This window comes from Bos mutus, chromosome 28 (assembly GCF_027580195.1).
Source record: "Bos mutus isolate GX-2022 chromosome 28, NWIPB_WYAK_1.1, whole genome shotgun sequence".
In the NCBI taxonomy this organism is placed as follows: domain Eukaryota; kingdom Metazoa; phylum Chordata; class Mammalia; order Artiodactyla; family Bovidae; genus Bos; species Bos mutus.
In genome coordinates, this window is record NC_091644.1 from 3,668,376 (window position 1) to 3,696,370 (window position 27,995).

At 39.8% G+C, this 27,995-nt stretch overlaps 1 protein-coding gene across 5 annotated transcripts in view; it reads left to right on the forward strand.

Annotated features, from left to right (window-relative positions):
• The first annotated feature begins 718 nt into the window (after positions 1 to 718).
• CCSER2 (coiled-coil serine rich protein 2) overlaps positions 719 to 27,995 on the forward strand; it is a 158,917-nt gene continuing 131,640 nt past the window's right edge. Inside the window, exon 1 of one of the 5 annotated variants that reach the window (XR_011463004.1) lies at positions 719 to 948. The gene's annotated coding sequence lies outside the window, so the exon portion shown is untranslated. The remainder of the gene's footprint in view (positions 949 to 27,995) is intronic. The other 4 variants (XR_011463003.1, XM_070364714.1, XM_070364713.1 and 1 more) reach the window with 4 other exon arrangements.

Genomic DNA, 27,995 nt, shown 5'->3' on the forward strand with positions numbered 1-27,995 from the left:
CAGTAATATCCAGGGCAGAGGCCTCCGGGTGCAAGAACACTAAGAGGCCCAGCCATCAAGTAAGAAAGGAGAAGAGAAGACCTATGGGTGATTTAAGTCCCAAAGGGAAGGAGGACCTGGTCCCAGGCAAAGGAAACCCAGACTGATAGTGTTGTGAATTTGTTTCCATTCTCAGCACTCCGGTGTGCCTCTTCCTTCCCCTCAATCTCAGCAAGATCTGCCAGAGTGTGTGGTTCTGACACTACCAGAGCAAGCACGGGAGGGCAGAGAACACAGATGGACTTAGAAATACAAACTGTTAGAGATGTCTTCTCTATCCAAAGGTGGGAGAGGAGCCCATGTCAGACCCAAAGCTCAGACTACTCTTAACTTCTCAGGGTCAGGAGGTTGAATTGCCAGGTTTGACCACGGTCAGGCGACAAATGTTGGTTCAGGAGGCCGGCTATAGGTGGGTCAGCCTGTTAGAGGCATCACAGGTTTGCATGCAGCAAAGGCCTGAGTCAGGGGGCAGAGAGGCAAGGTCAGTGGAAGGGGGCGGGTCCCGAGTGGGGGCGTAGCCTGGGAAAGGCTGGCGTGTGGGCGGGGGCGGTGCCAGAGGTGGGCCGAGGCTGGAGTCAGACGGCGGGGGCGGGCCCAGAGGCGGGGCCTAGCCCCAGACGGTTCGCGCCTGCGCATAAGGGTACCGGGGGGCGGGGCTGCGCGCGCGCGGTGTGCGGGCTCCGGAGGGCGGAGTCCAGGCAGGCGCCGGCAGAGGGAGGGGGCGCGGTGGCTTTGGAGTCCTGCGCTCCCTCAGGCCGTGGACGCAATGGTGGCTGCTGCGGGGCAGGCGGCGGGACCGGCGTGGATGTGATGGGCGGCCCCTCGCTTCACCTACCGTCCTTGGGCCTGTAGGTCGCTGTGCGACCCATAGCCGGGCCGCGGCTGAGGAGGCAGCGCGACCTCCGCACGGTGAGAGCCGGGGTCGGGGCGAGAGCCGGGGAGCGAAGTCGGGGGCGGGAGACGAGGGGTGGCGAGCCCCCACGGCAGCGCTGAGCAGGGTTCGCGGTCCTGGGCCCAGACCTGGGCTCTTGGGATAGGGCTGTGGCGTCTTCCGGCCTCCTGCCTTCCGGAGGACCCTCTGGAGCCCCCGCGAGCCGCCCGAGGCCGGGCAGCTGTGGAGCGGGGAGGCCAGACGCCCCTCGCCCCTGGGGCTGTGACAGGCGCATCGGGGGCCTTGGGCCCCTGGGGCTGCGGCCCTTCTCTCAGGAGAAATCAGAGGCAAGCTGAGATACCCAGTGATTTCAGAGTCAGGATGCTTGTGAGGGTTGATAGGGGAAAGTACCGGGGTGCCCCGAATGACTGTGGGTTTTTTTTTTTTTTTTTCCTTTTTAAAATTACTGGGCCCAAACAAAGACACACCCTAAAAACACATCTTGAGGAAAAACTTTGGTGGCCCACACCGTTGCATAGGTTCAGATTCTTCTTTTCTTTTTATGCATCTGCCGTTTCTCTACATATATATTTTTAATGCACCTTACTTTTTTTTTTGTCAGGCAAAGGGAGAATGAATCCTTTGGGGGAGCGTTTGATGGCCAAGCTTGAGTTTGAATTTCAATAATTGCAAATTCATCTTTGTAGGCTACCCAGCCAATTAGGCTTGCTGTTTCTAGACTAGGCCTGAGCAGCGTGGAAATTACCGATGCAGGGACTCTCTGCAGTCCCAGACTGAAGTGTGTATGTTTCACTCTCACTGGTAAAATAACTGGAAGGTAGCCTTTTCAAAATAATATTTTGAAAGACATTCCTTTTCACCCCCTCAGCATTGAAATATTAATCGAACCTATTAATTTTGCCATTAAAAAGAATTTCTTAAGTGTAACCTTTTAAACTAGTTTAAAGAGAGTTTGGTTGTTGCACTTCTTTAACCTAAAGGAATTTAAGATACTTGCTTTCTGAAGAAGATAGTCACAAAAAACATGGTTTATCTGTAATTGATTTATATATTACAAGAATTTAAGCATTCCTCCCTGTTTTGCCTGAAGTCAGACATTATTATTGTTTACCTGTTTATTTACTACTTCGTATCTTTAGTAGTTTCTTGCTTGTTTTCTTTGGTGGTTCATCAACATGACGTCAAATAATCTTTAGGTAACACACACAACACACACTTCCTTGAACCTTTTAGCTGTAATTCATACTCTTTTACTTCAGCGTTGTATTAATATGCCATAGTAACAAACTGCTGGAAGCCATCCTGAACAGCAGGAGCTCTCCATTTAACAAAAACATAAGACAGTTTATTCTACCTTTCCTCACTCAGACCTACATTTTCTGTTTGACTCAACTTTGAATGGGAAAGAAGGGGAGACGTTTAAATTTCATGTTTAAAAATCCATCAGTGACTCTTCATAATTTGTATTCGATAAAAGTCAGAGTCCTTCACAGTTTCTGGTACTTGTCTGTATTTCTGATTTCATCTTCTGCCATTTTGCCTGCCCTGTCTGTACAAAGAGTACTTAGAGTTTTCTGAAGATGTCCTCTTGCTTTGTGCTTTTACCTCTATTGAGAGTTTACCTGTTGCCTCTATTGATAATTCTTCTCTAGTAAACAACTTGCCCTTCCAGGCCTGACCAAATTATCACCTCTGAATCTTGTCCAGACATCTTATCCCACTTGTCTCCACTGGTGCATTAGTACATTGTACATTCTGCAGTTAGTACTTGTCAGTTGGTAGTTAATGATTACTTAATACGTCTGTGTCTACTAGACTTTTGGGCTTAAGGGAAGAGACATTTGCAACTCCTAACACATGCTGTTGTATGGCACAGGTGCTCACAAACTGTTCATTGAATGAATTTTTGAGGAATGCTCCTAATCTTGAATATAGTTTCTAGGCAAAGCACGTTAGCTACCTCTTGCCATGTTAGAAAACTTAGAAGAAATGACTGCACAAGGTACTTTAAAATTTCTAAGAATAAAGTCAAACTTACTGTAGCTAGTTAGGAATGAAACCCTATTTATGAAACCCTATTCAGAAACCCTATTATGAAACCCTTTATAAAAAAAAAAAGCCAATATGTTTTATGACACAAGAATGACAAAGAGTATGACCAGTAAGGATTTCTGCTTTTTAAATTTAGGCCTTTAAGACAAATTTGGCCAAGGTCATGCAGGTAGAAAGGGACAGAACTGGGATACAATCCAGGTCTTTTGACCATCTGTGTCCTTGCCCCCAGTTTCTTATTTCTAACTCTTTTTAACAATCAGAGTAGGAGATTTTGAGAGGTTTGGACGTATTTAGTTAAGGGAGTCTATTAGTGGAATATCGAACTTGAAAGAATTAATAGATTATTTGGTTCAACTTTAAAATTTTCACTCATTAAGCAACTAAAGACCCAAAGGGCAAGAACCTTACTTGAGGTCACTTAGAGTTACTTGTATCCCGTATCTCCTGACGTCATGCTTGTGTATTTTTCATTATTCCATGGTGCTCTAGGGGAAAATGAGGAAGTTACCAATTTTCAGAGGGAGAGCAAATCAGCTTCAGCCTCCTTGACTGCTTAGCTGCCTGCCACTCTTAGGGTCTTAGAACTCTTGAGGCTAAGAAACATGATGATTCATTTGGGAATATAGGAGAAACCTAATCTCACTATTCCATTTGTCTAGAGAGATTTGGATCTCATTGCTCGACAGAGTGTCCTATAATAAGTGGCTTCTGCTCACCATATGGAGACCCCACATAAAGTTACATTTTGATGGTAAAATAAGATTTAATAAAATAAGGTTGTAGCTGGCCACTGCTACTGCTAAGTCGATTCAGTTGTGTCCGACTCTGTGCAACCCCATGGACTGCAGCCTACCAGGCTTCTCAGTTCATGGGATTCTCCAGGCAAGAACACTGGAGTGGGTTGCCATTTCCTTCTCCAGTGCATGAAAGTGGAAAGTGAAAGTGAAGTCACTCAGTCGTGTCTGACTCTTAGCGACCCCATGGACTGAAGCCTACCAGGCTCCTCCATCCATGGGATTTTCCGGGCAACAGTACTGGAGTGGGGTGCCATTGCCTTCTCCAACAGCTGGCTGATAGCATGGTTAAAATTACATGTATGGCTAGCTGTATGTGAGACGAGCTATCTGATTACACCTACATGATAGGTTTTTTAGGAAAGAAAAATTGGTTTTATGCCTTTGAAAACTTAGTTTTGGAATGTATACTTAGTATAATAGGCCTGATCAATATCAGCACGCTACTTAATGGTCAAAGAAATGAAAAAAAATTAAACTTAAAAGTTTTTTCTCATTTATTTGTAATATATACACGATTTTGTACTGTAATCAAAGCATAGATATAGTGTTCAATATTTGCTTTCATATTTAATGTTTTATTTTTGTTATGGTTTTTATGCATTTAAATTATTATACAGTGTTACAGTGAATTTATTTATAATAATTGGATATCTAAGCTGCTTCCCATTTTTCACAGGATGCAGTTAGTTAACTTGTCGAGGTCCTTTGTTTTGTTTCTTACCTTTAGGCTAAAGTTCCAGAGAGAGGCTTATAAGGTCAAAGGGTGTGAAGGTTTTTGTCATCTTTGAAAAATATTGCCAGATTTATTTCTGATGGTAGTATTTATTTACACTGCTTCCAGCAGCTTTGTTGACCAGTTTTATTTTTTACTTTTACAGGCTTTTGTTTTTAACTTTTTTTCCCCAAATGAGTATAAGAGTATCTGGTGTCTAAGATCATTGTTCACAACAGAAAAGGAAGTGCAGTATTTTTCTCATTGTATTTTCTTCTTTGTAGGATTGTCTTTTGCCTATAAATTTACTGGAATCTTCTTACTAATTTTCATTAGCACTTAGCCTCATAAATATATTATTCTCTTGAAATACGTTTGTGATGTTTTATTTTTGTTATTTTTATTGCTGTAGACTTTCAATTTTAAAATTATTAAAATCATTGACTTAAAATTTTTTGTGTGAGATTTCATCTTTTGATTATGAGGTCTGAGAAAAATGTCCTTCCACCATATTTTTATTTTCTTAAGCTTGTAGAGTTTGTTTTATATATGTGTGTATATATGTGTGTGTGTGTGTGTGTGTATATATATATATATATATGTATATGCAGTTGTAATTGCATTTAAGTTATGTGGCTTTTATACTAAAGAGAATCACATTCTTATGAATATCTGAATTTCCGTTGCTAAACTACTGTCTTTTTTGTTCTTGAACTTGGATAGGAAACAAAATGAAGCTAATATAGTTTTTTTTTTTTTCTTTTTTTTCCACAGAGTATTTAGTATCTATTTTTATGAACCAGTGTTCAAAAGCACAACTAACAAGAAGTCTGGAGCATTCCAGACTTGAACATTTTTAGGCAAACTTTTCATCTTCCTTGGCTAGATGAGCTCAAGAAAAACATTTCATTTAAGAGGGCTGCATTACAAAGCTTTGCCCCAAGAAAACACAAACTCTTCAAGAGTAAGGACTTGGGGCTGGTTTTCTCAGTGTCTCCAGTATCCACCTGAGGTGTCCTTACATCGAAGTATTCAATAAATATTTGCTGAATTAATGCCATCGGATGACCATCCTTCTTCTTCTTTTTTTTTTTTTTAGTATTTTATTTTATTTTTTTTTTTTTTGGTGCTGTGTGTGTTTTTTTTTTTTTTTTTTTTTAATTAAAAAATTTCAGGTATACACGTGCTCCCCATCTGAACCTCCTCCTCCTCCCCCCCCATACCATCCCCTGGGCCGTCCCAGCGCACCAGCCCCAAGCATCCAGCAGCATCGCACTGAACCTGGACTGGCATCTCGTTTCATACATGACATTTCACATGTTTCAATGCCATTCTCCCAAATCTTCCCACCCTCTCCCTCTCCCACAGAGTCCATAAGACTGTTCTATACATCAGTGTCTCTTTTGCTGTCTCGTATACAGGGTTATCGTTACCATCTTTCTAAATTCCATATATATCGGTAGTATACTGTATTTATTGTTTTTCCTTCTGGCTTACTTCACTCTGTATAATAGGCTCCAGTTTCATCCACCTCATTAGAACTGATTCAAATGTATTCTTTTTAATGGCTGAGTAATACTCCATTGTGTATATGTACCACAGCTTTCTTATCCATTCATCTGCTGATGGACATTTCTCCAAAGAAGACATACAGATGGCTAACAAACACATGAAAAGATGCTCAACATCACTCCTTATCAGAGAAATGCAAATCAAAACCACTATGAGGTACCATTTCACGCCAGTCAGAATGGCTGCGATCCAAAAGTCTACAAATAATAAATGCTGGAGAGGGTGTGGAGAAAAGGGAACCCTCTTACACTGTTGGTGGGAATGCAAACTAGTACAGCCACTATGGAGAACAGTGTGGAGATTCCTTAAAAAACTGGAAATAGAACTGCCTAATGATCCAGCAATCCCACTGCTGGGCATACACACTGAGGAAACCAGAAGGGAAAGAGACACGTGTACCCCAATGTTCATCGCAGCACTGTTTATAATAGCCAGGACATGGAAGCAACCTAGATGTCCATCAGCAGATGAATGGATTTTTTTTTTTAATAAATGGATTTAAAAAAAAATAAATTTAGACCAAAAATTTCATGAAAGCAATATTTTGGTTAATTGAAATATTTGTTGGTTCAGGATTAACTAGAAGATCAATTCTGATTTAACTTTTATTGTTAATCATTCTAAAATATATGAAAATAAAATTTGGTTATCTTCTTCCTTGGGGAGTAAGATAGTCTAGATAGATGAGACAATCTTGGCATAATAGTTAACATTGATTGTCGGTACTTTGCTGGCACTTTGAATAGAACTTCTTACTTAATCTTCATAATGATCCTAAGATGTGGATTCTTTTCATATTTTCATTTTGGAAATGAGAAAGAGAGGTAAGGTGACCTGCCAAAGGTAACACAGCTAGTAAGCATTGGAACTAGAACTCAAACAGTCTGCCTGCTTTTGAAGTTCTCTATTTGAAAAATATATTATTTTCCCTGCTAAGGATTTGAACTTTATCTTCAGGTCCTGGAAGCATATTAGGTGTTTCAAAGCAAAAGAATGATATAGGATGTTATATCTTTTAGGGAGATGGCTGCTGTGTCATTGGATACGTATTGACATATGTATATTGACATATTGTGGATATATGTTGAATTGTGTTTCTGATAGGAAGTAGTTGAAATAGGTCTAAGGAGAAATGAAGCCTAAACTGCAAGTTGGAAGTAGAGATCAGGGGATATTATGGAAATATATGGAGCCTAGTAACTGATAAGAGAGTGGGAAGCTGGAGTGTTGATTTGGACATTATCGAGTTGGATAATGACAAATGACTATGTGCTCACAGCACTTTGTTCTGTTTTGCTCATAGCACTGACTGTGATTTATTGTACCTAAAACTTAGTGACACATTTACCTCCCCTATTGGGTTATGTGCTTGCCAAGGCCAGGAACTGAGTAGAAAGCATGAGCTAATACAGGCAGATGGCAAGAAACTGAACTGGGGGTAGGAAACATGAAATCACCAAAATCAAAAAGTGGCTGGAGGAAGAGAAGCTCTAGAGAGTGGCAGCTGTCCGGGAGAAGGGGAAAAGCCATCAGTGCAGGATTGGGTGTGCTAAGGAGAGGGGAGTGTTAGCACTGAAGAGAATACAGAATGCCACCGCCGGCTGCAAATGGCTTTGGTTTGTGTGATTTGCTGGTGGGCAGTGGCTCTGTGGAATTAAATAGTCTTTCCTTCGTTTCTGACCTTTTCCCCTCCTCAGGACCTTTTTCAGACTATGCTGTGTCCTCTTTATAGCTTTTGCCATCTGCTTGCTGCAGGTGCTGATGCTGGGGCCTGACTCAGCCTATGGAGAGCAACCAATCAGAATGATCCTTTCTTTTTAAGTGAATTGACCAAGCAAGAGCATGATAGGTGTAGTCGCTTGAGTTTTCAGTTCTTTTCTCCTGAGTTGGTTGCCTTGAATGCTTCCAGAATTACCTCTCTGACTTGGTTACTACCTCTGGTTGGTTGAGATTTGGAGTCATTTGGAAGCCAGAGGATTCTTAAAGCCTGCATCCATGAAACATTTTCACATTTTCCATGTCAGTCAGAAAGTTAATTTGAAAATATTTAGATTGTTTTTGAGGATTGTTGACCATCATTCCAAATAATTAAGAATCTGTGTTCTCTTTGTATAGTTCTGTCATTATCTAAGGTGTGGGAACTTGTTTTAAATTTCTGTGATCAGTTCCTAACTTACTTCATTTGTCTGTTTTTCGAGGAGTCACTTAGAAAAGGAATTTGTGCATGATATCGTCTGCTGCCATTTGCTTCAGAGCATCCTTTCCTTCACTGTCTGCGTTGTCCTTTCTCTTACCCTTATGCCCAGTTTCTGTACTTGGTAAGTAGAATAGGAAGTGGAAAAGAGAAAAAATATGGGTAATTATTCCTCTCTCCCGCCTTTCCAGTTGTTACTCTTTTCCCTCCCTATTACTGCTCCCAGCTGTCCATTTTGGCATGATCTGCCCCATCTCTTCAATTCTGTGTGTGGTAATGGGAGGGAGATGCAAGACAGCTCTTTAATTGAGGAATGCTGGATTTCTTAGGGTTTTGTTCTTCTGTGGTCTCTGTTTTGATGTCATGTTGAAGAGCCTAGATGACATCTTATATCTTAACAGATGTTTTGATTCCCTGGCAATCTACTTCTCTTTAGAATGGAAAAAAATAAATGCAAATCCTGTTTCTTTGACTCCCTCCTGCCTCCCTCCCCCCACCCCCAACACCACCCCACCCCCGACCCCGTCCTCCCATATCAAGATACCACAATCTTTTGATGATGGAGCCCCTAGTGGATACCCTAGAGACAATGAAGATAGGCAGTCACCAGAAGCTACTTTGAATTGTTGTTGTCATTATATTAATGAGATTTGGTTGCAGCCTGAGTGCTTTGGGGAAATTTGAGAGCTTTCTCTGACCATTATGTCTTGGCAGGCAGTGTTAGGGTTGGGAGTTACAATTTTCTCAGAAGACCATAGCTCAGAAAAGCTGGGACTATTCATAAGAGCTGTTAAAGTGTACAGAATGGATCTGGTGATATTTTGATCTGAATTGGTAGGCTAGCCTACAGGAAACATATCCAGGTGGTGTTTCTTTACAGGGAGGCAGGGATGGCCGTTTCTTCCTCGTTTATTTAAAAATTTTATCTCAAGCTTATTTTATTTTAAGATAGTCTGGACTTGTCAGCCCTTATTTGTAATTGGCATCAGCTAGAGCCGGAAAAGGCAGTGGCACCCCACTCCAGTACTCTTGCCTGGAAAATTCCATGGACGGAGGAGCCTGGTAGGCTGCAGTCCATGGGGTCACTAAGAGTCAGGCACGACTGAGTGACTTCACTTTCACTTTTCACTTTCATGCATTGGAGAAGGAAATGGCAACTCACTCCAGTGTTCTTGCTTGGAGAATCGCAGGGACGGGGGAGTCTGGTGGACTGCCGTCTATGGGGTTGCACAGAGTCGGACACGACTGAAGCAACTTAGCAGCAGCAGCAGAGATGTAGATTTGGTCATTTTTATGGCCAGTTCTGCCGTTGACTTTTTTTTTAAATGACTTGAGGATTTCTTCATGGTAAGTTTCCTCAGCCCAGACTTTGAGACCAGTTCCTGGATCTGGATTTTCTTTGTCTATGCCATCTAGCCATTCAACAAATACTGCTGGGCACTTGCTAGTAATGATGCAGTGAAGAAAACATATTTTCTGATCTTGTAGGAACTTATATTCAAGTAACAAGATACGGGAAGTAAACAAGTATATATGTAATATGTTAATTATTTTTGTTGTTATTGTTTAGTTGCTCAGTCATGTTTGACTCTTTTTTGTGACCCCATGAACTGTAGCCTATCAAGCTCCTCTGTGCATGGGATTTTCTAGACAAGAATACTGGAGTGGATTGCCTTTTCCTTCTCCAGGGGATCTTCCTGACCTAGGGGTCGAACCTGAGTCTCCTGCATTGGCAGGTGGATTCTTTACCCCTGAGCCACCAGGGAAGCCCATCAGCTACTATATTGCTGTGGAAAAAAGCAAAGCAAAATAAGGTGGGAGAAACATGCAGGGGGGATGCTTCTGATTTATATAAGGCAGCTAGAGGAGGCTGCAGTGATGAGTGGTAAATGGAGATGTGGAAGAAGTGAGGTTGTGATTAATTTGTGCTGATATTAGGGGAGGGAATTTGAGGAAGATGAAATAAGAGCGCAGTCTTTTGTCTGAAGCATGCTTGTACTATTTGAAGAGTTGTAAGTAGATCCTTTTTTTTTTGTACTTTGGTGAGGGACAGGGATGCCTGGTGTGCTGCAGTTCATGGGGTTGCAAAGAGTCAGACGTGACTTAGCGACTGAACAACCACCACAAGTAGATCGTTGGAGGCGCTGAGGGAAATGACATGAAGGTGGAAGACGAGGTCAGAGAGGTGTGGGAGGGGCTGCAGGGATGGCAGTGGGTGTGCAAAATAGATCATATATGACGTTTTAGGCCAGTAGATCTTTTCAGTTTTTACCCTTGAAATGGGAAGCTATTGGTTGATTTTGACTTGTTTTAAATAGACCTCTTCAACTGCTGTGTAGAGAATGTCAAAGGTGAGGCATAATCAGATAATTCAGCAGGCTTCTGCAATAACCCCCGATGGGAGATGATGGTGATTTTAGGCAGGGTTGGGAGAAGTGCGCATGTTCTGTATACAGTACATTTTGAAGGTAGAGCCACCAGAATTTGGTGGTGGATTGGATGTGGGTTGTAGGTTTTGACGTGAAAACCTGAAAGAATGGCATTGCCGTTTACTGGCATGGGGGAAAACTTCAGGAGAAGCAGGTTTTAGGGGTAAGTAATAATGAGTTCAGTTTTGGATTTGTTAGCACTCCAAGTAGAGACACTGTCTAGACAGCTAGGTATACATGAGTCTGCAGTTCAGGTCAGACAAATGGCTGGGGATATAAGTTTCCTGTCATTGGCATAGAGGTAGTATTTAATACTATTAAAACTGATTGAGATAATCTAGGGAGTGAGAGACTTCTCCACTGGAGAAGTCAAGAGACTTTGCCTTGGGGTCCTATAATGCTGTTGGAGAGAGAGGGACCTGGAGAGCGAGAGTTAGTACTAGAGTTAAAAAAGGAGAGTGGATCACAAAGAGTCAGACACGACTAAAGATTGAGGAGGCGCGCGCGCACACACGCACACACACATCAATTTTATCCTAATCTGTGACCCTAAGGTCTGTCATTATCATATATGTGTCTTTATGTATTGACCTATTTTTTCCCAAATGAAGACAGTGGCTCCTGGAGAGAGATATAAAAGAGCATCTCTTCCCTCCACTTTGGTGAGTTTTCTTCAGTTCAAAAAACTGTAATTTTTATATGTGGGTAGCAAAATGTTTAATGAGTTATTAGGAATCTATCAAGTTTTTTTTTTTGGTTGTTGTTATTTTGACCAGTTTTTCTTTGGTAATTTTTACTAATTATCATTCTCAGTAGTTTTGCGCACTGCTAGCCATGTGGTTTGTGTGTTAGTTGCTCAGTCATGTCTGACTCTTTGCAACTCCATGGAGTGTAACTCAGCAGGCTTCTCTGTCTGTGGAATTTTCCAGGCAAGAATACTGGATTGGGTTGCCATTCCCTTCTCCAGGGGGATCTTCCCAATCCAGGAATCGAACCAAAGTCTCCTGCATTGCAGGTAGATTCTTTATCGTCTGAGCCACCAAGGAAGCCCTTAGCTGTGTGGTAGGTTCTGAATTTTGATTTGGTTTTCTCTGTCTGCTCTTGTAGTTTTATTATGAAGTACCTTAAATTTTTTTAAAGTAATAAAAACCTTTTAAAGTATAAGCAAAATACTTTTAAGGGAAAAACTCAGCGGCCACTCTTTCTCCTTTTTTTCTAACGTCTCTGGTTGCACTTGTACTGTAATTATTTCTGATTATTGAGTTATCTGAGATGAGTTTGGAAACTCACGTTGAAAGCCCATATTACAGTTACAGCACTTTATGTGCCTCTTTCTGTGGTTTACTTATGGTTGAGTAAGTAGTTGTCAATATTTAGTGCTGGAGCATTATTGCAGCCGTTTCTTCGACTTCTTTAGTTTTCTTCCAGCTTTTCTTTCCTTAGCCACTGATCCATGCTGCTGACTTGGATTTCTGAAACAAGCTTTGTTATTGCTTAAGAACCTTCTGTGTCCCTGCCCTGTGTCTGTCTTCTTTCCCTCCTCCTACCTGCAGTTGTGCTCTGCTTTAGGGATGTAGAGTGCTCCGTAGGGAATACTAGGGCACATTTGAGGTTTCTTACCACTGGACGACAGGGGAAGGGTCAGATTCCTTATCAGTGTACAGAAAGTCCTTCATGAGCTGTGGCCCTCACCTCTGTCATGGTTCCATGAAGATGAGAAACTCTTTGACATCCCCGTGCTTTTGCACATACTGTTTCTTATTTTTACAGAATACTATTCAACTTCTTAGCTCTATCTTGTTAAGTGACTTCGTCTTTTGAAAAGCTCAGCATAGACATCTCCTTTTCCAGGGTGGCTTCTGGGTCCATTTTTATCAGGTCTCCTCTCCCCATCCTCCATTATCTTCTCTGTCCTGTTACCTGTGTCCCTTTACATTTTGCAGTTATTTGTTGTAGTATTTGCTGTATGTTACTTTGTTTGCTTTTTGTCTGGTCTCCTTTGTTCCATTGCAAACTGATAGTCCCTCAATAAATTTTTGTTGAATGAATGATTGAATAAAGCAATTAATTATTCAGTTCAGTTCAGTCGTGTCCGACTTTCTGTGACCCCATGAATCGCAGCACTCCCTGTCCATCACCAACTCCCGGAGTTCACTCAGACTCACATCCATTGAGTCAGTGATGCCATCCAGCCATCTCATCCTCTGTCGTCCCCTTCTCCTCCTGCCCCCAATCTCTCCCAGCATCAGAGTCTTTTCCAATGAGTCAACTCTTGGCATGAGGTGGCCAAAGTACTGGAGTTTCAGCTTTAGCATCATTCCTTCCAAAGAAATCCCAGGGCTGATCTCCTTCAGAATGGACTGGTTGGATCTCCTTGCAGTCCAAGGGACTCTCAAGAGTCTTCTCCAACACCACAGTTCAAAAGCATCAGTTCTTCGGCGCTCAGCTTTCTTCACAGTCCAACTCTCACATCCATACATGACCACTGGAAAAACCATAGCCTTGACTAGATGGACCTTTGTTGGCAAAGTAATGTCTCTGCTTTTCAATATACTATCTAGGTCGGTCATAAGTTTTCTTCCAAGGAGTAAGCGTCTTTTAATTTCATGGCTGCAGTCACCATCTGCAGTGATTTTGGAGCCCAAAAAAATAAAGTCTGACACTGTTTCCACTGTTTCCCCATGTATTTCCCTTGAAGTGATGGGACCAGATGCCATGATCTTTGTTTTCTGAATGTTGAGCTTTAAGCCAACTTTTTCACTTTCCACTTTCACTTTCATCAAGAGGCTTTTGAGTTCCTCTTCACTTTCTGCCATAAGGGTCGTGTCATCTGCATATCTGAGGTTATTGATATTTCTCTCAGCAATCTTGATTCCAGCTTGTGCTTCTTCCAGCCCAGCATTTCTCATGATGTCCTCTGCATATAAGTTAAATAAGCAGGGTGACAATATACAGCCTTGACGTACTCCTTTTCCTATTTGGAACCAGTCTGTTGTTCCATGGCCAGTTCTAGCTGTTGCTTCCTGACCTGCATACAGGTTTCTCAAGAGGCAGGTCAGGTGGTCTGGTATTCCCATCTTTTTCAGAATTTTCCACAGTTTATTGTGATCCACACAGTCAAAGGCTTTGGCATAGTCAATAAAGCAGAAGTAGATGTTTTTCTGGAACTCTCTTGCTTTTTCGATGATCCAGCGGATGTTGGCAATTTGGTCTCTGGTTCCTCTGCCTTTTCTAAAACCAGCTTGAACAACTGGAAGTTCACGGTTCTCGTATTGCTGAAGCCTGGCTTGGAGAATTTTGAGCATTACTTTACTAGCATGTGAGATGAGTGCAATTGTGTGGTAGTTTGAGCATTCTTTGGCATTACCTTTCTTTGGGATTGGACATCAGTTTAATTTTTACAGGATGTGCAAATAAACAATTCAGACAGCATTCTTAAAGCCAAAGACTCACCCTCATAGTGTCTTAGGAAATTGACATTTTGTTAAATATTTGTTCTTATGAGCAAATAATAATATTTGTTGATGATTCATTATATAGCTCAAATTTCTCTTTTTGTCTGAATATCTGAAAGTAGCTGATTTGAGCAATACATGTTTGAACTGCATGTCCACTTACGTGTGGAATTTTTTCAAAAGTAGATACTTAGTACTGTACCATCTTGGTTGCTGACATCTGCAGATGCAGAGGGACCACCTATAGGCAAGGCTGACTGTAAGTTGTACTTGATTTTCAGCTGCATGGAGAGTTGGCACGCTTAGCTCCTGTGGTTTCATTTTTTTTCTCTTTGATGTTTCTGTTTGGATATTGTCCTTAGACATCTCTCATCCTAACCATATCTTAAACTAAACCATATCTTCCCTAAACTTTATCTTGACTTCTCCATTAGTGTTTTCTATATTACCATCTTGTAGTCACTTAGGTTTCTCTGTGGTAACTTTGAGTCTTCCTTCTATATCTTGTCATTACTGAGTTCTTTTGTAATTCAACAAAATGTTTTTGGCCACTTCCTGTGTTCCTGTTTTGTTCTAATGGTGAGAGGTCTAATAAGAGCGGGTCCCAGTCCACAAATGATTACGATGCAATGTGATGGGTATAATTTAGTAATAGTGGAATATCTAGGGCACCCTGGGATTAGAGAATATCTCTCTTTCATGTATCTGTTTAATTCTTATTTTGTCTACTGCCAGCATCTTTCAGGCCCTTGTTATTAACGTTTAGATAATTTTGCTGCTAAGTCGCTTCAGTCGTGTCTGACTCTGTGCGACCCCATAGACGGCAGCCCACCAGGCTCTCTCGTCCCTTGGATTCTCCAGGCAAGAATTTTAAGACTGCTTAATAGCTTGTAACTCTCTTGTCATTCCAGTTCATCATGAAATTTGTCACCAGGCTAGTTGTTTCAAAAAGGAAAGAAGAAAGCTACTTGCCTTTCTTTTTTCTCACAGAATAAAATCTAAAATAGAATAAAATCTGGAATGCAAGTCTTTGGCCCAGACCTCCTTTCTTGTCTTCTGCTACATGAACCTTTCATTCCAGCAAAACTCTCCCACTTTCTGTTCCCAATACACTTTGCACTCTTCCTTTTTTGTTTCCTCCTCCCAGCAATGTTTTTTTTTTTTCTCTTGCTCCTTCTACTCATTGAGATTGTATCTATCCTTGGACATAATTTCTAATTGTTAAATCCTGTGTGAACTGTTTAGATAATCATGCCCATTTCTTGACACCCTCTTTTTCTTGGCTTCCGTGATATCACTCTCTCCTGTTTCTCTTTATTACCTCTTCCTTCTCAACTGTCATTACTAACTGCTGTCCCTTAATGTTCATATTTTCTAAGGTTTCAGCCTGACCTCTTTTTTTCTTCATTGTTATGCTTTCTTGAACACACGTTATTTTTTATTACGTGTTCATTTATTCACCCTAGTTTCTCTCTTGAGCACCCCAGTCCTTAAGTTTGCTGTTTAGAATGTCCACCTGATTGTTTAACAGAAAATCTGAAACTTAAAACATCAAATATTTGTACATGGTCTTCTCTGGACTCACGTATTTACTTCATTTCCTGACTTGGCTAGTGATGTTGCCAGTCACTCAGTTACCCAAGTTGTAAACCTGAGAATCATCTTGACTTCTGTTCGTTTTCCTTTGGCGGTCAAGTTCTGCTGATGGAGCTTTTCCTTCCCCATTCTCCTTACTGTTTCCTTGGGCCAGGCTCTAATATTCTGAGTAGACCATTGTAAAAAGCCCTTTTGAAAGTGATTCTTCTCCTTGTGTCCTGGATATTCTACAGGAAATGCATGTTGGTTGTATCCAGCAGGAATGTCAAAGGCAAAATAATTTTGAATCTGCCATCCTAGAATAGCACTTGAACCAAGGACTAAACGTTGTGTATCCATTAAAGGTCTATTTCCTAAATATCTCTGTTAGGTGACATTGGTATATGCTTTTTACAAGAAATTTGCTTAAGGGTTAATAACATAATCTGTAAGGATAATGGGAAAAAGCAAGAAAAGATACATGGATAAGTGCCAGATACAACCTTACAGCACATTTTCTTAATGAGGTAGGAAAAGAGATTAAAGGTTTGAAAGTAATACTTGCTGTTCTGTGTCCAAATGCCAGTTAAAGAACAACTGAGTTTAGGAAGATCTTGAGGCTGTGAATAAATGAAAATAGGAGCTTTAGTGTGGAGAACTGTAAGCTAATATATTTGAGTAGTACTTTGAAGAGATGCTGTTTAACTGTCAGTTAATACCCAGAAGAGACTCCTGATATCATTGTTGCATGTTCCTGGAAGATGCTGGCCTAATATGCTGATGCTGCAGATAGGATAACATAATCACTGTACCTCTACATCCTTTAATATGATTCACCAGCACAAGTTGTTTAGTATTGAATCATCATTTTCTGAACCCAGATATAGCCATAGAAGAGCTCTTTAGTTTCCTGAACTTTTTCTTGATTTGCTAACAGATTTTGTAAAATTTTGTGGAATTTGTCTTGCTTGTAACATTTAAAGAATTCTACATTTGCAGAAGAAAGTATTTTAAGATTTGAATCCTTTATATTCTGGATGATTTAGCACATATTTCAAAATAATTGAATTTTACATGTTGGTGAATATTTTGCAGAAATACTAAGTGTATTTTTATTAGCCTTTGCTGTTGCTACATTGTTGATCTTTATTTACATTTTGGATAAATTTAGGGTTTGTGAGGCTGGCAGTAGATTCTCACTTGGAAATTATGTTGGAAAATCTTTGAGCATCTGTAATGTAGCATTTTGACATTTAGGGTGGGGTGTGTGAATCATTTTGGCTTACATTGTTCTGCCTGGGGAGCACCCTAGAGGAGGTAAGAAAGAAAGGTAAAAAGTCTTCAGAGAGAATAAGGTGGACCAAGGTCCATGGGTGGGCATTTTGAGCCAAGGCGGGTAGTATGGCTCCAAGACTGTTAAGAAGTCCCAAAAGATCATGGTATGGTCACAGATCCTTGGGTGGTTTGGTGTAAGTGGAAGACAGGGTTTATTGTGCAGTGATGAGAGAGAGCTGCTGCAAGGGAATGAAAGCCAGATTTTGAAGGTTTTTTTGTCTTAACTGCATTTTCTTTTAATTTTTATTTTTAGTTGGAGGATAATTGCTCTACAGTGTTGTGTTGGATTCCGCTGTCTAACAGCGTGAATCAGCCAGAGGTGTACACGTTCCCCCTCCTTCCTGAGCCTCCTCCCAGCCCCTCCTTCCACCGCACCCCCAGGTCGTCTCAGAGCACCAAGCCGAGCTCCCTGTTTTGTGTTCAGTTGCATTTTCTTACAGTCTGTGTGTCTATGGATAGGTCGTGTGGTTTCTCCAGTTTCATTTTGCTTAAATTTACAACATGAGAATAATGAAAATATCTACATTGTAGGATAGTTGTGAGGTTTAAATGAGGTATTGTAGGTACCTGGGATACAAGTCCTCGTTGATGTCACCTGCTGCTGTTAGTACTGTTTTAAAGCATTTGTTCTTTGGAGGGCCACTGAAAGAGTTTGAGTTGAAGAGGGAAATGATCAGATTTGTGATTTTAAATATCAACTCTGGGAAAGCTATAGGGATGAAATGAAGGGGAATAAACTGAAGGTAGGAATTAAGAAAAATTATGCTAGAATACTAGCTAGAGATGGTAAGATTCTAGATTAGGAAATGAGGTAGTGTTGGAGAAGACAGAATGGAGTTGAGAATTATTACAAATTGACATGACATTGTATTCCATGAGTTGGAGAGATCTAAAGGAAACGATTCATGGGGTTGCAAAGAGTCGGACACGACTGAGCGACTGAACTGAAACTGAACTGAACTGAAAGGAAACTAGGAGAGCAGACAGCCATCATGGAGTACCCAGCTAGGTAGGAAGCACTGTATTCTCCTACTCATAAGAGAGTGCAGAGAGGGTGGTTAGAAGCCAGTACTTGTCATTGCCAAGGAGCCAGTGACTGAGCTGGGTTGCCTACTTTTCCTCAGTGGGGCAGGAATATTTGGGCAAGTCTGGATGAGTCCAGAGCAGTGACTCTGGGCAGCTCACTGAGATGAGATAATGGGATGGGATAATGTGCCTACTGTCAGGAAACTCTCCTAGGTGGAGAAGAAGAATGACAGAGACCACAAGTAGACCTAAGTGTAGTGGGGCTTCCCAGGTGGTAAAGAACCTGCCTGCCAGTGCAGGAGACATAAGAGACATGAGTTTGATTCCTGGGTCAGGAAGATCCCTTGGAGGAGGAAATGACAACCCACTCCAGTAGTCTTGCCTGGAGAAACCCGTGGACAGAGAAGTCTGCCAGGCTGCAGTCCATAGGATTGCAGAGTCAGACACAACTGAAGCAACTTAGTGTATATAGACCTAAGCAGTACCAGGTATGAGATAGAAAAAGAGCTAATCCCGAGGAGTTGGAATGACTAACTGACGGTGTTGTGCCGTATTATTATTTAGATTTTCTAATTACTAAAAGAGGATCAAGCCCTACTAGAGACTCACCTAAGGTAGTTTTGTTAATTTTACAAGCCCAGAAGTATCCTTCAGACATTTGCTATTTTAACATTTGATAGTGAGACCTTTTGAAGTATTACTTTATAGTCATTTGGGTAAAGATGTATTTCTGTTTTTTAGTTGTGTTTTTCTTGAAATATTTTATACCCTTTATGTTTGTGTATTTTCATTTAATTGTGTTGTGTCTGGCAAGTTTAATTGTAGCATTTGAAAAACTACCTTTCACAGTAAAATGATTAGTTTTTGTTTATTACTGAGTTGACTATTCTTATCTGACATAATTTTACTTAAACATTCTTTCATAACAGAGAACAAAGTTCCATCTAGAATCTTATGACATGTATTTTCTTGTTACTGAAGTGTTCTATGCGTTGTATTGACCAGTTGCCAGTATAGGTTAAATATAAATGTACTTTGATTTTAAGGTGTGGTTTTAAGACTTCAGACTTCTGTGGTTTTAATACTCAGACTTCAGCCTTTAACTTTTTTCAGTCGTAGTTTATGAAATTATCTATTGTTTGTGTCTTTAAGGTAAACATGATTTTGGGATTGTTCATAGTGATATTAGTATTTTCATTTCTTTATCAGCAACCCCTAGTTGTTATGTTTCTTTTGCTATGGAATTAGAATAAGACTCTTTCCTACATATTGCTATGTCCAAGGTAAAACAAACAAACCCAAAACACCCTTATACTAAAATTGTAGTCATAACATTTATTTTCTTCAGTAACTTTCATTTCTTCACTCAGTAGCTTTTACTGTTTTTTCTACATCTTTAAGAAGGAAAATTATTCAGATATGTTGTGGTCCTTGTTTTCAAGGAGCTTGCAGTCTAGTAGAGAAAGTAGAACACATGTAGACATGATTTTAAAGATAAAATGGTGTGATACTTGCTATACTTAGAGAGGCATAGGAGTGTTTAGGAGGAACACTTGATCCGGGTAGAGATCACATGGACATGCTAATTCTACAGTGAGGTTTATTGTTTATGTTACATGAAAAGAGAAAATACAGAAGCACAGAGCTGTCATCTAGTAGCCTGATATAGATCAGAACATAAGGCATAGGACATTCCAGAGAGCAGAAGTATAGATATTGTACTTCGTGCGAGGTTGCAAATTGCAAAAAACCTGTTCTGGTCCTTCACCTCTTGTCATGCCATCTCTTTGTAGAGCTGTTGTGTATACTTCTTGTCTCCCTGGCGGGGACACTGCTCTGGGTAGTAGAAGAGACAAGTTGGTTTGTTGAGGGGAAATACATATGAGATGGGTTGATTATTTAGCATGGGTAAGAGAAATTTAGGACTGACTGCTTAAAACTCTTTTTTCTTTTAAATTTGGAAATTATTTCATATTCAGAAAAGTTACAAGAATGAGAGTAATACAGAGACTGAGTAGTGTTTATCCAGGTTCACCTTTTGTTAATATTTTATGCCGTTTGCTTATCATTTGCTCTCTCACGTATGTACATAAATACGCATATGTATACATATGTCTGTATATGTGTCTGTGTTCTTGCACGTGCCCACATGTGCCAAGCATTTGGGAGTAAGTTGTATATGTCATGACGTGTGTGTGCTAAGTTGCTTCAGTCGTGTCAGACTTTGTGCGACACCGTGGACTGTAACCCAGCAGGGTCCTCTGTCCGTGGGCTTTTTCAGGCAAGAATACTGGAGTGGGCAAGAGTAGTGAATACAAACTACTTCACTAAATTTTACATTGATACAGTAATTTAATCTACCATTTGTATTCCAATTTAAAAAAATTGACTGGGTCTCTTTTATAGCTTTAACCCTCTTCCACAGACTGCCTTTTAAAGAGCAGAGAATCAATCTTGAGAGATTTTTGGTAGCAGTTTTCTATTAAAAGTCTAAAGGAAATCATGGAGACTCAAGTTGGATTCCCCTTTTATTCTGCATCTTGTCTATCCCCCAGTCTTTCCATCTCAGAAAATGGCAGCACCATTAGAACAACCATAAGTTGTTCCATTTAATCTATCACCAAATGCTATGGCTCCTATCTCCCCAGTCACCTTGAACTCCTTTCTGTCCATCAACTTCACCCTGCCTCTCCATATTTCTCATCTGAATCCTTCCTGCCTAGCTTCTAAACTGATTTCCCTGCTTTCATCTTTTCTCTCTTACAATTCATTCTCCACATAACAGCCGGAATAATCTTTTAGAAATGAAAATTGAATTGTGTCACTCTCTTGCTTATAGCCTTGATTGGTTTTTCATTGCATCAGACTGCTAGGTCCTTTTAGATAACACTTAAATATTATCCCTCTAAGATGCTTTCCTTGATGTCCAGGATGCTCTTTTCTCCTAGCATTTCACTGTTTTCCTGCATAGGATTTATGATTCATACTTGTTTACTTGTATTTCTTTTTCTTTTTTTCTATCTCCTATGCCAGACTAATTGCAAAAACCATAGCAGTCATATCTATTCTGTCAGCTTCTGTATACCTGGCACTTAGTGTATTGCTAGGCGCTTAGCAAGTCATTAATAAATATGTGAATACTCTAGTAAAAGGAGACCTGGGGGGCTTTCTAGGTCTGCTGCCCGCTCAGTGTAAGAGTCTGCACTGTCTCTGGCAAGTGACTATCTGTCTTGTTTCTGAATGCATTAACTTGTTGAGTAAATTCTGACAGTTTGAAAAGTTTTCATTATTTTGGTCATAGTTTTTCCTCCAAGGAGCAAGCATCTTTTAATTTCATGGCTGCAGTCACCATCTGCAGTGATTTTTGGAGCCCCTCAAAATATAGTCTCTCACTGTTTCCATTGTTTACCCATCTATTTGCCATGAAGTCATGGGACTGGATGCCATGATCTTAGTTTTCTGAATGTTGAGTTTTAAGCCAACTTTTTCACTCTCCTCTTTAAGAGGCTTTTTAGTTCTTTGCTTTCTGCCATAAGGGTGGTGTCATCTGCATATCTGAGGTTATTGATATTTCTCCCGGCAATCTTGATTCCAGCTTGTGCTTCATCCAGCCTGGCATTTTGCATGATGTACTCTGCATATAAGTTAAATAAGTAGGGTGACAGTATGCAGCCTTGACATACTCCTTTCCCGATTTGGAACCAGTCTGCTGTTCCATGTCCAGTTCTAACTGTTGCTTCTTGACCAGCATACAGATTTCTTAGGAGGCAGGTCAGATGGTCTGGTATTTCCATCTCTTGAAGAATTTTCTACACTTTGTTATGATTTACATAGTCAAAGGCTTTTGGCGTAGTCAATAAAGCAGAAGTAGGTGTTTTTCTGGAACTCTCTTGCTTTATCGATGGTCCAGCATATGTTGGCAATTTGATCTCTGGTTTCTCTGCCTGTTCTAAATCCAGCTTGAACATCTGGAAGTTCACGGTTCACATACTGTTGAAGCCTGGCTTGGAGAATTTTGAGCATTACTTTGCTAGTGTGTGAGATGAGTGCAATTGTGCGGCAGTTTGAGCATTCTTTGGCATTGCTTTTCTTTGGGATTGGAATGAAAACTGACCTTTTCCAGTCCTGTGGCCACTGTTGAGTTTTCCAACTTTCCTGGCGTATTGAGTGCATTTTTACAGTATTGTCTTTTAGTATTTGAAATAGTTCAACTGGAATTACATCACCTCCACTAGCTTTGTTCGTAGTGATGCTTTCTAAGGCCCACTTGACTCACATTCCAGGACGTCTGGCTCTAGGTGAGTGATCACACCATGGTGGTTATCTGGGTCCTGAAGATCTTTTTTGCTTAGTTCTTCTGTGTATTCTTGCCACCTCTTCTTAATATCTTCTGCTTCTGTTAGGTCCCTACCATTTCTTTTTCTTTTTTTTGGTCCCTACCATTTCTATCCTTTATTGTGCCCATCTTTGCATGAAGTGTTCCCTTGGTATGTCTGATTTTCTTGAAGAGGTATCTAGTCTTTCCCATTCTGTTGTTTTCCTCTATTTCTTTGCAGTGATCACTGAGGAGGCCTTTCTTATCTCTCTTTGCTATTCTTTGGAATTCTTCATTCAAATGGATGGATTCAATCTTTCCTTTTTTCCTTTTTCTTTAGCTTCTCTTCTTTTCTCAGCTATTTGTAAGACCTCCTCAGACAACCATTTTGCTGTTTTGTATTTCTTTTTCTTGGGGGTCATCTTGATCCCTGCCTCCTCTACAATGGCATGAACCTCCGTCCATAGTTCTTCATGCACTCTATCAAATCTAATCCCTTGAATCTATTTCTCACTTCCACTGTATAATTGTAAAGGATTTTATTTAGGTCATACCTGAATGGTCTAGTGGTTTTCCCTACTTTCTTCAATTTAAGTCTGAATTTGTCAATAAGGAGTTGATGGTCTGAGCCGCAGTCAGTTCCTGGTCTTGTATTTGCTGACTGTATAGAGCTTCTCCATCTTTGGCTGCAAGGAATATAGTCAGTCTGATTTCGGTATTGACCGTCTTGTGATGTCCATGTGTAGAGTCTTCTATTGTGTTGTTGGAAGATGGTGTTTGCTACGACCAGTGCGTTCTCTTGGCAAAACTCTGTTTGCCTTTGCCGTGCTTCATTTTGTACTCCAAGGCCAAATTTGCCTGTTATTCCGGGTGTTTCTTGACTACATATTTTGGCATTTCAGTCCCCTATAATGAAAAGGACATCTTTTTCGGGTGTTAATTCTAGAAGGAATTGTAGGTCTTCATAGGTGTTCAACTTCAGCTTCTTTAGCATTACTGGTCAGGGCATAGATGTGGATTACTGTGATGTTGAATGGTTTGCCTTGGGAACGAACAGAAATCATTCTGTGATTTTTGAGATTGCATCCAAGTACTGCATTTCGGAGTCTTGTTGACTATGATGGCTACTCCATTTCTTCTAAGGGATTCCTGCCCACAGTAATACAAATAATGGCCATCTGAGTTAAATTCACCTATTCCAGCCCATTTTAGTTCACTGATTCCTAAAATGTCCATGTTCACTCTCACCGTCTCCTGTTTGACCACTTCCAATTTGCTAAAGTTAAACTAAGGCCCAACATTTATTTCCTTGAGATTTAAACACATTTTAATTTTTCTGCAGTAATGTATTAAATTAGCTTAGAGACCTGAGATAATTTGAATGAGAGATTGGTGCGTATTCTTTCCTGTCTAAATTATTTCTTGAAGGTACCAAGGCAGACTGCTAGTACATTATTTGACTTTTTTCTATCAATACTGTGATCCCTACTTTCCTGAAATAGGATACTATTTTGATATTACTTTCAGTTAAAACTAATAATTAAATGGTAATTATAACTGAAGTTTAGAAAGGATTTTTCTGAGAAAAATCTTACTGTAACTAACGTATTTAAAAGTAGACTTAAAAATGAATCCATACTTTGTTTTTACAGAGACATGTCTTTAGAATTGAATTATAGTAATGTCCAAACTTCAGGATGTTTATTTGAATACTTGGAAAGCTGTTTTCTTAGAAAACATTATTTTATGTTTGTACAATCCAAAATAATAGACAATAACACCATTGGATATTAGTAGTTAAATTTAGAAAATAAAATTATTCTTTTGAATTGATATGTGAAAAGAATCACATTTTATTAGATGAGCATTAAGAACATTTAAAAAGAATGAGGGAACTGACAAAGGATTAATTTCCAAAATACACAAGCAGCTTATACAACTCAATACCAGAAAAAAAAAACTTGGTCAAAAAGTGGGCAAAAGACCTAAACAGACATTTCTCCAAAGAAGATACACGGATGGCTAACAAACACACAAAAAGATGCTCAACACTGCTCATTATTAGAGAAATGCAAATCAAAACCGCAATGAGATATCACCTCACACCAGTCAGAATGGCTGTCATCAAAAAATCCACAAACAACAAATGCTGGAGAGGGTGTGGAGAAAAGGGAGCCCTCTTGCACTGCTGGTAGGAATGTAAATTGATACAGCCACTGTGGAAGGCAGTATGGAGATTCCTTAAGGAGCTAGGAATAAAACTACCATATGGCCCAGCAATACCACTTCTAGGCAAACACTCTTGAGGAAACCAAAACTGAAAAAGACACATGTACCTCAGTGTTCATTGCAGCTCTGCTTACAACAGCTAGGACATGGAAGCAACCTAGATGTCCATCCACAGATGAATGGGTAAAGAACTTTTTGACCAACCCAGTATAGTTCTTTACACTGGCCATCGTGTGACAATGTCTACTCAGGTCTGGGGAAAGGGGAAGAATGAGGGGAGCAATTCTCTGGATGACTGACAGCCAGTATGCAAGGTTTTATGTATATGCAAAAGTTTGTTGGTAGGGTCTTTACATTTTAAAAGTTTCTAAGACGTTGCAATAGAATGTTTTATCCTTGTGTATTTTAACATATACTGTTCAGAACATTTTACATGCTGCATACTCACACAGACACGCATAACTGAAACTACAGTGTCATGAAATACTTGCACTATGCATGATGCCTTCTGCTATTTTCTGTTCCATTCTTACTGTTGTATATGTAGCAGGGGCATTGATTAAGTAGAAAAAAACTGCCTTAAGACTACAATAAATCTATAATTTCTAAAATTTAATATAAAGATGACTCTGAAATGTTGCAAAATTAATTAAAAAAAAATCCAGCTGAGCTTTATAAAAACTGCTGAAGCTGTAACTATCTTAGATTCTACATTGATTTTCCTTATATGAGACACTTACAAAATAAAAATGTTTACATAAAATAATTACATTTTATAGTACTATTTCAGGTGTTAAAAACATTGCAGGCATGTTTCTTGCTCTGAGTCCACTGAATGTGACATGCCTCATTTCTTTGACCTGACAAATAAGACCATTACTACCCACAAATGGTATCACTCCATAGGAAGAGTCTGTCACCATTTTACAATCTTTTTCTACCTTAGTCTTTCATCAGCAGCTTGATTATAGAATTCAGATAAATCCTTTTGAGGTTATCTGCAACTTCTGTCTTCCTTTACTGGCATTTTCCCTCATGGTGGTCTATTCCAGTATTATTTTGCTATTGTTGTTGAGTTGCTAAGTCGTGTCAGACTCTTTGCGACCCCATGGATTTTGTAATTCATCCCAAATAATAATTGTTTTTTACCTTCAGACAGTTTTGATTTTTACTTCTCAGTTATATCAGTGTGAATTTCTACTTGCTGTTTTTCTCCTTTAATAATCATTGCCTACTTGTATTTGTATTCTCTTCCAACATCTCTTTGCCTTTTATTTATTCTGTAATAAGTTTTAGATTTCCCTGAAGTTCACCACTACTTATTGGCAAAAACATGTCTTCTTTCATCTGTCTTGTCTCACTTAAAATTTCCCAGTTGTCCTTTTATAGCTTCATTTTTCTTTATTTGTTCTTTAATTTCCTTTTACTGATGAAGGTGACTGGCTTCCAGTTCATTATCTCTCCTTTTACTTAAGATTTCTTCCCCAAACTGCTTTTAGAATTTCTCTCTCCATCGTTTGAATCAGACAGTTCAACTTCCAGTGCTGTTATGGCATCTTCCTGTATAGAGAATTGTTTTTCATTTTCCTCTCTTGATTTCTTAGCCATCTCTGATACCTTTAGGTGGTGAGAAGTATCTTCTTAGACTTTAGTACAAATGTTGAGTTCAGCCTCTCAGTTGTGTCTGACTCTTTGTGACCCCATGTACTACAGCACGCCAGGCTTCCCTGTCCATCACCAACTCCCAGAGCTTGCTCAAACTCATGTCTGTTGAGTTGGTGATGCCATCCAACCATCTCATCCTCTGTCGTCCTCTTCTCCTCCTGCCTTCAGTCTTTCCCAGCATCAGGAGCTTTTGTAATGAATCAGTTCTTCGCATCAGGTGGCCAAATTATTGGAGCTTCATCTTTAGTCCTTCCAGTGAATATTTAGAACTGATTTCTTTTAGGATGGACTGGTTTGATCTCCTTGCAGTCCAAGGGACTCTCAAGAGTCTTCTCTAACACCACAGTTCAAAAGCATCAATTCTTTGGTGCTCATCTTTCTTTATAGTCCAACTCTCATATCCATACATGAGCACTGGAAAAACCATAGCTTTGACTAGATGAACCTTTGTCCAAAACTAGAAAAAAACCAGAACTATTATCTTTATATCCTCTCAAGTTATTGCTTTTTTCTTTCCAGTCTTTGAAAGAATGGGTCACATTTCCTGACTCCATTTCTTTATCTTTTATTTACTCTTGAGATTGCTATAGTTAGTTTTCTGTGCCTCATCTTATTCCCTGAAACTCCTCTGGCAAAGATGACCAAATTTGCAAACTGCAAGGGGTGATCATTCTTTTTAGTATTTACTTTTTCTTTGCTTATCTGTGGAATTTGACACTACTGCCTACTATCATTTTCAAATTCTCTTCCAGTTCTTTTTTCTTTCCTTTGGATTAGGCATTCTCAGCTCCCTTTTTGTTGTTGTTGTTGTTTTCTTCTTCATTTCTTAAATGTTGGTGATACCCTGGACAGTGCCCTCGGTCTTTTTTCCTTTTTCTACATTTTCCCCAGGTGACCTCACCTGTTTCTGGTGGAACATTTGACAATTATCTCTATAGTCACAAATCCCAAATCATCATCTCTCATTCGGACCTTGCATTTCAGACTCCTTTCCATGGCTAGTAAACACCCCCACTAGCACCCTCTGTAGGTCCCTCAAGGTCAGCTTGGCATGCTAAGTTCATGGTCTGTTTCCTCATGTATAATATTTGCCTTCAGTTAAAGGTACCACCCTCTGCTCAGGCAGACAAACCCTGAATCCTGAATCCTTCCCTCTCTACATCTAATCAGTCAGTCAGTTATTCATCCATTTCCATCTCCTGTACCTAATCAGTCAGTCAATTATTCATTAAGTATTGTGCTCTCATTTTGTGTCTACAGTTGTGATAAAGTTCTCAAAATTCAGTATTGCTAATATCTTTTTTTATTTGTACCTTTCCCCCTAACCTTTTTGCTACAATCCTTGCCATCTTTCTCATGTTAAAACCTCTTATTCTGTCTTCCTTCCTTTGATCCAAACTTCATACTGAAATCAGAGTCAGTTTTCAAAATTCAGATCAGATCATTGTTGTTTTCTGGCTTAAAACCCTTTGACTTCCTAACTGCCCATAGTAGAGTTCAAATTCTTAATATGGCATTTAAAGCCTTTCACAGACTGTATTTTCCCCATTCACCTTCTCTTTTTTCCTGTTGCATCTTTGAACCCTGTTCACTACCCTTGTTTAATAAGTTTCCTGAATGTGCCATGCTGGTTCTTTGCTTTTCTTTATGCTCTTAGGCTGTATTGGTTCTCATATTAAGTGTCTTTATTATTATTTTCTATGTA